The 13518-nt window shown below is 34.6% G+C and overlaps 1 long non-coding RNA gene across 2 annotated transcripts in view; it reads right to left on the bottom strand.

Moving 5' to 3' along the window:
• Window positions 1-13518, bottom strand: part of LOC131382485 (uncharacterized) — a 123153-nt gene that overhangs the window by 91041 nt on the left and 18594 nt on the right. Inside the window, exon 1 of one of the 2 annotated variants that reach the window (XR_009212004.1) lies at window positions 2666-2759. The exons of the other annotated variant lie outside the window; for it this stretch is intronic. This is a non-coding gene — a long non-coding RNA (uncharacterized LOC131382485). Of the gene's footprint in view, window positions 1-2665; window positions 2760-13518 lie in introns of those variants that run through there. 2 annotated transcript variants of the gene reach the window in all.

Genomic DNA, 13518 nt, shown 5'->3' with positions numbered 1-13518 from the left:
TTCCACTAAGGCAGAAAATTGGAATGGCCTATCGTATAATAATTTAAAAGGACTCGATTTGTGTCCACTTCAGGGAGCCATTGTAATCTACAACAGAGCAAATGACAACATCTTATTCCAAGTTAAATTAGTTCCTTGATATATTTTGGCAATGCTTCTTTTTAGACTATGGTTCATCTTTTTTTTAGTTTTTCCTAGCAATTATGGTCTTCAACATGGCAATCTAAAGGCTGTAGGAAGAGGTGAGTCAAAGTTTCTCTTGCATTTCTGTAACCATCATATTCTCATTTGAATCAGGGAATAGATAGATGTTAACTATAACATATATGTTCCTCATATCCATAAGCAAGTTAATAAATGTGTTCCCCACTGTCAGTGGTACCCAGGGCTCCAGTGGGATATGAATACTAGTTGACTAACCATATATATTCAACAAGTGAAGGGGCTATGAATATTTATAAAGGTAGTCCGACACATGCTTATTCAACAGACATGCATGTAACATAAAACACACTTTACTTTGGGGTGGAGACAACATTCAAATGTGCTACAATTAGACCCTATTAGTCAAAAGGCTTTTTTCAGGACACAAAAGCACACTAGTGCACAATCTCCGTAAACTGGACCGAACTGGTCCGTGCTCAGTGGTCTTCTTATCTGGTTTTGAGAGATAAAATTAGTTCAGACCCTTCAAATTAAAGATGGGCCCACAGATGTCTAAACACCTGATAACACATAAAATTTATAAACAAGTCATTTTGTCACCTTTCTTTTTTGGCTTTTGGTTTGGGCCTTATTTTACTTAAAAGGGTTCTAAATATTAATGTATGCCTGTCCAACTCCATTCTTACCTAGGTTAGAACATTGAAATTGGTTCTAAGTCTTTTGATTCCAAGTCCCTTGGCCATAGGAATTCTGCACATCACTGTCTTGTACCTACTGGTTCCTTTCTACCTTCTTTTATGAATAACCTTTAAATAAACTTATGATTTTAAAAAATATATATATTTTTCTTAATTAGAACACAACTTACAGAATTACAATAGAATTCTTTTTCTTAGTAACCTTAAATGTTAGTGAAAACCTAGGAAGCAAGAAATCCTGAACTGTCAGATGCTACCATTGTATAGATAAAACCAAGACATAATTTTTAGAAACATGTTTCCCCATATCATAACCCTCTCTAAATTGGAAATGCCCCAGACATCCAATGAGCATTTATTATTTAATTCAAAATAATTTTCAGATTTTAAATTAAACAGAAATTCACTTATAAGAATTTATCCCATTTATATGTACTCAATTGTTTTTATTTTTCATAGCTTATCTAGATTACTTTTGAAAACTGAGATATTAGACAAAGCTAGTCATCATTTAAACTTATTTTCCTGTTAACCATTTTTAAAGCCTGTGAGAATCAACTGTTCACCTGAATGTGAACCTTGAGGTTAAATACGTGGGCATTTTGCTGATAGCTCAGAAGATACAGCTGTTTTCATTGAACAAACAATCTTAAATTAGTCTTATTTGTCAAAAAAAAAAAAAAAGAATAACACAAAACACACACAAATAGGTGTTCTGATTTTGGCTGGATTTATAATCTTATAATCTTTATGCCAAACCAACAGTTTAAATTATCTAGCAGAGGCAAATATAAAACAATCAGGAAACCCAGATAAACATTTATGCTTACAATTCGGAAGACATTTTTATTTTACCAATAATTTTAAAACAATTCTTATTTACTAATGATTACTAAATTCACATTAACTTGATAGGTTTTTGGACTTAATTTATGAGTAATCATTTACTTAGAAGCCAATTTGGTAGCATTCTAAACACAGGACCTAACATAATATATGTACATATATGTAAATACCTCTAAACATGTATACCTACACACAGAGAGAGATTGAATACCTTTTAACTTGGAACTCTAGCCATGAGACAGCATCACAAACTCACCAGCCTACAAAAGATGGCTAGATCCAAATTATTTCTGAAAAAACTGGGACCTGTCCACATGGCTAAACTTTGTTTTCCTAATAGGTAATCCAATGAAGGTTGTGGATCAAAATTTTGGGTAAAGCAGTTTTCATGGCACTTTTGATTTAAAAAATGTCTTTTACCTTTCTTTTTTCAGTTTTAAATGAATTTCTAATGTCTTACATTTTAGCTAGAACTGCCTGAACTGTCTAAGAAAACTAAAATCTCCAAGTAACTTTGAATCAGTGATTTTTATCTCAACACCAGTAGCTTAATAAATGCAGATACAAAGTAGGTAGAAACAAGAGAGAAACAGAGGCTTTTAGAAAACCCTACTGAACTGTATAGTTGCAAATTAACCATTTGAGCTCTAAATTTTATTTAATTTGCTCATTAGTTTTAAAATGTGTACAAATAGGCCATACTATTTAATCAAATGGATTCCCAGAAATTCTAACATGCCTTTGAACTTTTCCATGTTTTTAAACAATTTAAAACTAACAACACAGATACTGAAACAAACAGCACTCCGGAAGTAAAAGGGAGACTGAAGAGATGACGTTAAGCATCTTATATCACACCAAACAGTACCACAAATGGCCCATGCTAGGTCCGAATGGCACAAAACCCCAAATAGATGAGACAGAAGATTCACAGCGTACATACTGGTTTGACTTACCCAGTGTTGGAGCCAGTCAACTCTCAGATACTGTTTTTTTTTTTTTTTCTCACCAACTGAGCTTTTCTGGCAGCTGATGCTGAGAAGTGGGAAAGAACGAGAATTCCCAAGACAGACGCATTCTCAGCAGTTGCTGGGATACCCCTGGAATCCTAGCTGCAGGGTCAGCTAGCCACCAGCAGCTGGTACTCAGGAGTGGTTTTTGTTACCCCCAGGAGAGTGACGTCCTGGCATGCTGCCAGTGGCCAATTGCTCCTTCTTTAAAAACCAGGAAGGCTGGCCCACCCTAAGCACACAACCCTATGATGGGTGCTATTAAAATGTAACCAAACCTAGATTTGGCTGCTTGCTGCTCCAAAGACAAACACAAGAGAGGAGAGTTGATGGGAGAAAAGGCAGGCTTATTTGGAGAGTCAGGAAACTGAGAAGATGGCGGACTAGCATCCTAAGATAGTCTCTGAGGTGGGCACAAATTTCAGACATCTTTTATGTTAGGGGAGATGGGATGAAACGGGGGTTGGCATCAAGAGATGACCAATGACCACAGATAATCTGAGTGCCACAGAGAGTCTGAGGAGGTTGGGAACTACTTTGTCCTTGGTCAGGTCACAATTATGCTCCTATATATTTGAATAAAATACAGTTATTGACATACTTCTTTAATTCCAGATTTTGTTTAAAATACAGCATGATTGCTCTTTTTGCATATTCTCAGTGCTCTAAAATTATCCTATCCTACGTGCAGGTATGAGTAAAGACCCCTTAAACAAAAATGGAATTAGTTATGTTAGTTCTTTTGCTGTTTCACTGTTACAGTTCCTCAGGACTCTGTTGTTCACACGTGCTTCTCAGTCCCTTCCCTACTCCTTACATGCAGCAGGATGGCGAAAGTGGGCTGGAGATGAGTATTTCCTTTCTCACCAATGGAAAGCTCTGATAGGACTCCAGCAGGTTAGGTTCTGCTTAAATAGTTTCTCATGAGGGTAGACCAGTTAAGAAGGACAGAAACTGCTCTTCAATAAGCTCTGGCACATTTTTAATGATTCCTCTTTTTTTTTTTTTTTTTTTTTTTTTGAGACAGGGTCTCACTCTGTGGTGGTGCCATCTAGGCTCACTGCAACCTCTGCTACCCAGGTTCAAGTTATTCTCCTGCCTCAGCCTCCTGAGTAGCTGGGATTACAGGCGCCCACCACCACGCCCAGCTAATTTTTTGCATTTTTAGTAGAGAAGGGGTTTCACCATGTTGGTCAGGCTGATCTCAAACTCCTGACCTTGTGATTCGCTAGCCTCGGCCTCCCAAAGTGCTGGGATTACAGGCATGAGCCACCGCACCCGGCCTCCTCTTATTTTTCCTCTGCTGAAAACATGAGAGGATTTAATGATTTCTCTTTTTTTCCTTCTGAAAACATGAGAGGATTTTTCTCCAATATTCACTGTGATAACTATTTGTATTTTATATTACAAATAGGGCACCTTAGAATTAAAAATGCAATACTTATTCTACTTTTGAGCATCTTTGTCATGGGAGCACAGTGGTTTTAAAACACTTTCATAAGTATTTTTTTGCATCAAAAAATAAACATTTTTCACTTTTGTTTTTCTTACAAGAAAATTGAACCTTTAGCTATTAAGAATTACATTAGAAATATTATATTTGTCAAGTAAATGCAAATTTCCTAATAAGAATATATTTACTTAAAAAGTAGAATTTTTTAAAATTGTAGATGGAGATTAAAATGATAGTTTTAGTATAAAATTTTAGTTATTAGAATATTAGCATAAGAGAAGTTGCTTTGTATATTTTACAGCACCCTACCCATGTTTCTTTGGTTTATAACAGCCTACGAAAGATAACATTTAGCTGAAATAATTTACTGGCTAGAAGCTCTTAGTAGGTCTTAGAAATATTCATTATTTTCCACAGGAAATCACATATGAAAATGATTAATTACGCCTTGAAAGTTGTCATTAATTCTGAACTCTTAAAGCAAATTTGTGGATTTGAATTTTAGGAAAAGGTATCTGTAAGCTATAATTGATGTTTTTTACAGTAGACAATATTATATTGTGTTTCTGTTTATTTCTTATTCACTAAGCATTTGTATTTCTGGTATTCATGAAGAAATTTCTCTTCCTCTGGAATTACTTAGATGTTTCTCTGTTTTGGAAAACAATGGTCCCAAGCACAGAAAATTATTAATATTTATTATAATCATATATTTTTAAAAAACATTACACCTAGAGTTTTTCTTATGGCTGTTCTGGGGATCCTTCTGGATTTTCATTATTAATTACAATATTTTCTCTTGTAAACAGCTTATTCTTTTTCCTCTTTTCTGTAAGTCAATAAATGACTCAAAGGTCACATATAAAACTGAAAGATCCAAAGCCAGATGGCTCTGGATTCAACCAGGAAGCTGCCTCTTGCTCAAAAGTGAACCTGAGTACACACAGAATGTTTCTAAATCATTATTTATCATAGTTCACATTAATTTAACTCAGAACGCCCTGGATACAGACAGTAGGTACTCTCATGATAATATGAAAAATGGCAGGACATACTAAAATTTCTAGGCCATATTTACTATCCTTCCTTGAATATATATTTTATTCCAAGATTTTTCTTAAATAAGTAATTTTTAAGTTACATTAAAAATCACTTTTAGGTTCCTGTTTCTCTTCCAACATGTGAAGTGCTTTACAAGTTATCGTTTCCACCCTTACAACAACAACAATAACAACAACAAAAAGCCAAACAAACTGAAAAAACACTTTCTAAAAACCCATCAGAGATTTGAGGTCACTGGACAAGCTGCCACTCTGAAAACTGGAGAGACAAGTGAATTCAGGGAATACAGATCAGTTACCTGAAGCAGAAGCCACTGGATCCTCTGAACAAACGTCAATGAATTATTGCAAGCTGAGGGTGGATAAGCTTGAGAGGTGAAAATGCCTAGGTGCCCAGCTTGGGGAAGGACCACTTATTTTGATGGGTTTTTATCTACAGGGACCCTACTGAGATCTCCTAATGAAGATCAGAGAAAAATCCCTTTTTGTTTGGCTAGGGGAGAGAAAAAGTAACCATTTGGAAATGTACCCAAGGGAAAGGTAATCATTTTGAAAGAAATCCAGAATGATCTCTCCAAAAAAAAAAAAAAAAAAAAAAAAAGACCTACACAGAAAGGGAGAAGACTTCTCCAGAGCCTTATCCAATGTGAGGAAAGGAAAATTACACAACTCTAGCCACCGCTAGCCTTCTGTCTCACAGAACGAGCGGTGCAAAGCTGAGAAAGACTTATGAAAATCACAGCAGACGGTCACAGATCCACCGAATGACTGGAACCTCATTATAGGTTTGCAGAATGCTTTTCTCCCCAACACAACACATCAACGGGCTACTATATAATAACAGGAATATAGCTGAAAATTCTGCAAGGCTCAGACTCTACTTAAGGACTTTCTAGGAAAACCAAGGGCAACAGAAAAGACAAAAAGTAAAATAAAAGGACACTAGAAGAGATTGAAGCCACTGAAACCAACAACTAGAGCAGTTAACACAGCTTAACTCCCAGACAGTTAAAGGTAAAGATTCACATTAAAAGTCTATCTCAGTTCCTATTATCTGTTACAAGCATGCTAAAAGGCAAAGTGCACATCCTCGTCCCTCGCCCCACCCTGCACACGCACAGGAGAGCATGCAAGCAAAATAAAATTGAGTTTAAAGGGAACGTTTTCTGATTGTGGAAATCATTTCAATATTTCGTAGCATATTTTAGAAATGTGGGGAAAAGTTAAAATAAGCATAAGGTACGTACTTGGGTATTATTACATCTCTGGAAAAACTCGCATCACACTTATTTTTTCCTACTTAACGTATTTGCAGAATGTTTGGCAGACATGAGCAATGCATCATTAAATTTTAATTTATTTTGATGCAACTGATCTCAGCGTTATGCCAAGTTCTTTTGGAATGGTTTTATAATTTATTATTTCTTCATCATCAATGAACCTAATATGATGAGCAGAGAGGAAGAATAAGAATAATCAATGTTAACACTATCAAATATAGAAAGCCTATAGTAGAGTAGAGGTGTTTTAAATTTAAATGTCCATCTTATTGTGCTTTTTGCTACAATCTACAGATACTCATCTTTGGTACCTGGTAATCTAAAACCAATAAATGTTTTGAAGTGTTTTATTTTAATTTTGTCCCACAAGCATTAATATTTTTCAATTTAAGTTTATTGAATCTAAATGGTTGAATTCATTAAGTAAGATGAAAACACAAGCTAGTCAGGGTGATAAATACCACCTCAAATAAAACTTACATAATATTCTTACTATAATCAGTATCCTTACATTTTTAATATTTTCTGGCACTCAAGATATGACTTTTTCCTGAAATTTTTAATCATAAACATCCATACAGTTTTCTAAAATCAACCACTATAATAACAACCAACACAAATAATTACATTTTCTTTTTTCAAAATCAAAAATCAAGTTTGGTAAATGCCCCTTTTTATTCTCCATGTATACCCACCACCTTATAATTTGTATCTGTCTGATAAAAATATGATTTTCTGATTATATCACCTATATAAAAAGATCTGACTGTCGGCACCAAGAAAAGAAAAATTAGCCTCTTACAGTGTACTGGAATTAACAAGGATTAATCAGTTAAAGCTGTGTATTAATAGCACATAAATAGAAGAATGGGAGAGAAAATTTATAAATATACCTAAATGTATTTATTAATTTAAGGTATTATCTCAATTTGTGGGGAATAAATGGGCTTGGGATGACTAATTGACCATGTGGGGAAAAATTAAATTCAAACCTGTAACTTATAGAGCAGAAATCAAAAACTGATTTAATATTTAAATTAAAAACAATAACTCATGAGAGACTATAAGAAATTGTGAGAGAATTTAGTTACATTCTTGGAGTGGGGAAAATCACAAAACCAATAAGAAAAGATTGAACATTTTAGCTGTATTAAAGAAATAGATACAGATATAAATATAGGCATAGAAATATGTTACTACTCTTCCCATACATAAAGGGCTACTATCCCTAATAAAGATCTTTTACAAATTGATTTTTAAAAATAGACTTTTAAAAAAAGCACTTCATATGTTGGAAGAGAAACAGGAACCTAAAAGTGATTTTTAATGTAACTTAAAAATTATTTATTTAAGAAAAATCTTGGAATAAAATATATATTCAAGGAAGGATAGTAAATATGGCCCAGAAATTTGTGTATGTCCTGCCATTTTTCATATTATCATGAGAGTACCTACTGTCTGTATCCAGAGTGTTCTGAGTTAAATTAATGTGAACTATAATAAATAATGATTTAGGAACATTCTGTGTGTAGCAACAGCTTACTCAGGTTCACTTTTGAGCAAGAGGCAGCTTCCTGGTTGACTCCAGAGACATATGGCTTTGGATCTTCCAGTTTTATATGTGACCTTTGAGTCATTTATTGACTTACAGGAAGTTATATTTTTAAAAATATGTATAAAGGGTATAAAGAGACAGTTTCCAAATAAGGGAAGATACATTTAATATAGAAAGAAGTATTGAACATTCCTCAGAATAAGATAAAATACACTTCAGGAAGACATTGAGATGCTGATTTTCACCTGTCAGCTTGGTAAAAGCGAAATGTTGAATAATACCTCACATTTGTGAAGGTGTGGAAAAATGAGCTGATATGAACACAAATTAGAAACTGATAAAGGATATTTGATAGCTTTCAAAATATTTCTTGTATTTTTAAATTGTGTGTGTATAAAGATAGTTGATAGATACACAGATGGATGGATGGATGGATGGATGGATGGATGGATGGATGGATAGATCGATCAATCGATAGATGATAGATAGATAGATAGATAGATCGATAGATAGATAGATAGATAGATATAGCTGCCTTGTAACTCAATAATTGCACTATAGGAATTTATTCTACCAATAATATATCCACATAACACATTCAAGAAGGGATAGAGATGCACAGGACTGAAATGATTAATGTGCAGGTTTATTCATCATAGCATTTTTCATTATAACTAGCACCTGGAAACAAATGCACGCCAGTAGGTACCTGTTAAATAAATTATAGCACATCCTTCAAACAAAATAATTCTTTAAAATATTATATCCACATACGGATACACAAATGAAGAGTGAGGAAGCTCTTTATGTATGGCTAGGTAAAGACGTACTATTAAATGAAAAAGAAAAAGGAGTCAAGCAAATGTTATGCTGTATATTACATTAAAAAGAGTAAGCATGAATATATACTTTATTATTTAAAAAATACTCTGGAAGATTAAATAAGAGACTAATACAAGTGCTTGGCTCTGGGCAGTAGGATACCCAGGAATAAGTTAAGGAACCAGGAGGATTGACAACAGGTATCGAAGCAAAACTTTTTTCACCTGTTTGCTTTTGGAATCATGTGGTTGTATGATCTATTTAAAAAATAATTTAGAGAAAAACAAAACTACATAGATGATTCCATGGCTGTAAGTCATTAGTTGCAGAACAACCTGGGGGCTTTGGTGCTTACCCAAGACTGTCATTTGTAGCTTTGCAGGCTCAGTTGCATAACAATGCTGGCCAGAGGGTGTTTTTGTCTTTTCCTCTTTTTTGACCATTTTTCCCTGGAGCATTTTTTTCAGCTAATGTACAAGATTTTAAACTTCTTCAGGCATTGCTCACTATACATAGAAACAAAGAATTATTAACCAATTTTTTAAAGCTGCGTTTTAAGGTTAATTTGTATCCCATTAGCAGTAAGTCCATAGAACAGTAAGTCTCTGAAAACACTGAGCATCCTACACAGGGAAAGAGAAATAGTGTTCACAATTATTACCTAATTTAATACTCAAACTACTCATAAACTGAATTATTATTCCAAAAATAGAGGTAAGAATGGAGGCAGTCTTTGTGTATTTAGGCTACTATAACAAAATGCCATAAACTAGGTAGTTTATAAATAGCAGAAATGTATTTCTCAAGGTTCTGGAGGCTGGGAAATCCAAGATCAAGGCATCACAGATTTAGTATTTGGTGAAGGTCTTTTCCTGGTTCATGGATGAGGCCTTCTCTCTGTGTCCTCACATGGTGGAAAGGGCAATATAGCTCTCTAGGGTCTCCTGTGTAAGAACACTAATCCTATTGCCAGGGCTCTACTCAAATGACCTAATCACCTTCCAACGTGCCAACCTCTTAATACCATCACACTGGTGATTAGGATTCAACACATGAATTTGGGAAAGACACAAACATTCAGACCATAGCAGAGTGTCAAACATGTTAAATTTTCTAAAGTCATAAAATAAGTGATTCAGGCTGAGTGCTAAACCACATCACTGATTTTTATACTCTTCTTCCAGAAAACCATGCTTCTATCACAGAAGTCTTTATGCAGGAACTAATTCTTTAATGGATTATGGTGGTATTAGCAATTGCTCACAGCTCTAGATGCTGATTTTCTGCTCTGGAAATAAATGGAGACCATCCAGATGAGAACAAGCAAAGACTATTTATTCAAAGCTTACCATAGCAAGGGAGTCAGCCACCATGCCTTGTATTTGACAAAGAGTCAAAGGCAGACAGGGCGTAACACGTCCCTGCTCTGATTGGAGATTGTGGGCATAGAGAAAGTGGAGGCAGGCTAAAGAGAAACAGCAACCTATGTGCTTAGTCACAAGAACACATTTGGCTTTTTCTGGTTGGTTCTAAGTTGATATTAGGGGCAAATATTAGGGAAGCTGGCAGTTAGAACAAGTTGTGACCTGGTTGCTGCAAAAGTTGTGAGTTAGAGTCCTATGGAGTAGCCTAGCCTTTGTACATTCTGTTTCTTGCTGTCCTCAAGGAACTCACTCTCTGTTGGAGAAATATCTGACCAACATGGATGAAACATTGCCCTTAGTGTGACAAAACTTTAGATAGGCTTCATCCTGACTCTAGGCCCTGATCTCCCTTTTCTTAGAGAATATTTACTTTAGAAAACTTGTAAATTCTTTCTTTTCACCTTTGGTTGCAAGCCTTTTTAAAAGCCTCCTGCCAGTGTTACAACCCAGGACTGTCTTTCTCAAGGACCTGAGACTCATCCTTTGATGTGTAATCACTAAGGAAGATGGTACCCCTACCTCCCAGTCTCTGTGGGAGGGTAGGAGCCAAGTTTGGTGGGAGTCTTGCTCCAAGCTGTAAAATTACTTCCTATGAAAAAGAGAAAGTTGACTTTTCTTTTGGGTGAGGCCAATTAACAAACATAGATGGCTTGTGATCTTCTATTATAAGTTCCACTAGAATTTATTCCTCCTGTATACTCTTAGAAACTCTCCCATCCTTTGTTTCACTTGAGCTGAGTTCAGGTTCTCTCCCCTCATGCAAAGACTCTCTTCCCCTTGAGAGAAGGGTGCCTTTTTCATATACTAGCCTTTCTTAACCTGTTTCACATTGGTGCAAATTTTGCTTTGACACACACATCAGAACTGTAGTATTGCATTATTTCTTTCTATTCCTTATTTTAAACATTAATATAAACAGTTATAGGTAGAAGATAAGCTCAGATTTAAAATATGATTTAAAATGTTAACAGTGTAACAACACATAAATGAATATTGGTTAAAACTCCTAATTAACAAAATGAGTCTTATTTACATAATCATTTATTTAAAAAGAAAAAAATAAAATTTGCTTAAAAGAGTTAACAAATCTATGATTAAAATGGTAAATTAATATGGAAATACAAAAATCTCAGACAAATGAGTACAAGTTGAGTCACAACCGGTCTTTTGGGTCAACCAGCTTCAACTTTTTTTGTGGCATATTTCATAAAGAACTTGTGGTCATGGTGAGGGAATTACCCCCAGGGCACTTTTTTTATGTGTAATTTTGTTTAAGATCATAGTGGTTTCTCAAACTTTGATCATGCTCCACAATTCTTTTAACATAATCATTTACAGAAAATGTAGGGTTCACGGTCAGCCAATACAGAAAGGGAGGAATTTTTAAATGACTGCCAAAACAAACAAAAAAAAATCTGTCCAAAACTGACTATGAGAATAGTGGTTGCAAGTTTTTAGTTATATTACATCCATTAGAGATTGATAATTGTACAATCTTTGGAAAAGTTTTTCAGGTAGATGTATAAATTTTGGGTAGATATATAAATAGTTAAGGGTTATTGAAATTACACCATCCAGGAGAATTTTGTGAACCCAGGAGGCAGAGCTTGCAGTGAGCCGAGATCGTACCACTGCACTCCAGCCTGGGCAACAGTGAGATTCCATCTCCAAAAAAAAAAAAAAAACCCAAAAACTTTAACAAACCTGCATAAAGAGAAAAAATATGCATATAGTAACTTGGAATACTTAATAGGAATTTCCTTATCTGTAGGGGAATTATTAGTCAGAAATATCTGCCAGGTCTTATATGACTTGTTTTCTTTGCCTCCTGGTGTAGTGTTAACTCCCTCTAATCATTCATTTAGTGCCTAGTGCTCCTCATGACAAAACCCTACATTAGAATGAGTGTCTTGTTTTGGGGGGAAATTAACATAATGACAGATACATTTTTGTCTTTTTGGTCTATAATATCATAAAAATCTTAATTTAACTATATAATCTTCATAAAGTGTTTGTCTATAACTCTCCACCTTTTTAATTTTAAGATTTTTTTAATTGACACAAGATTGTTCTTCTATACGGAGTAGAGTATGATATTTCAATACATACATCTAGTGTGTAATAATCAAATCAGAGTGCTTAGCATATCCATCACCCCACATATTTATTATTCCCTTGTGCTGGAAATAGTCAAAATCTTCTCTAGCTATTTGACAATGTACAATAAATCAGTGTTAACTATAGTCACTTTCCAGTGCTGTGGAACACTAGAGCTTATTCCTCGTATATGATTGCAATTTTGTATCTGTTAACCGAACTTTTCCCATCCTCCTCTTCCCACTATCCTTCCTAGACTCTAGTATGCTCTATTTTACTCTCTACTTCTATGACAATTTTTTAGCTTCCAGATTTGAGTAGAAACATGCATTATTTATATATCTGTGCCTAGCTTTTTCCATCTAATATCATGTCCTCCAGGGTCATCCATGTTGCTGTGAATGACAGGGTGTTATTCTTCTTTATGGCTAAATAGTTTTCTCCCGCGTATATACACCACATTTTCTTTATTTGCTCATTTGTTGATAGACACCGAGGTTGACTCGGTATCTTGACTATTGTGACTAGTACTGCAATAAACATGAAACTGCATACATGCCATTGATATACAAATTTCCTTTCCCTTGGATATGTACTTAGTAGTGGGATTGCTTGATTGTTTGGTAATGTTATTTTTAATTTTTTTAGGAAACTTCATAAGATTTTTCACAATGTTTGTACTAATTTACATTCTCACCAAGAGTGTATAGGAGTTCTCGTTTTTCTGCATCTTCACCAGCGTCTGTTATTTTTCGTTACATTAACAATATTTATTCTAATTGGTGTGAGATGATATTGCAAGGTGGTTCTGATTTGCATTTCCCAGATGACTAGTGATGCTGAAAATTTTTTCATATACTTGTTAGCCATTTGTATGTCTTCTTTTGAGAAAAGTCTATTTAGAACTTACTATATGTCAAGAAACGTGTAAAAGCTTTAAAATATACAATTTTACTTTTTATAATTCTGTGACACAGATACTATGTGATGTAAATATTATTGCTTCTCAGTTATGGGCAGATCCCATATCCACTACCGTGATATAATATTGACTCCTTGTAATATTCATGTCCCATGAAACAATACCAGGCACCTAGAGGCTAGAAC

Source organism: Hylobates moloch, unplaced genomic scaffold (assembly GCF_009828535.3).
Source record: "Hylobates moloch isolate HMO894 unplaced genomic scaffold, HMol_V3 SCAFFOLD_30, whole genome shotgun sequence".
Lineage (NCBI taxonomy): Eukaryota > Metazoa > Chordata > Mammalia > Primates > Hylobatidae > Hylobates > Hylobates moloch.
Note: the sequence above shows the minus strand (reverse complement) of the source record. Positions and strands in the feature narration are given on the sequence as shown.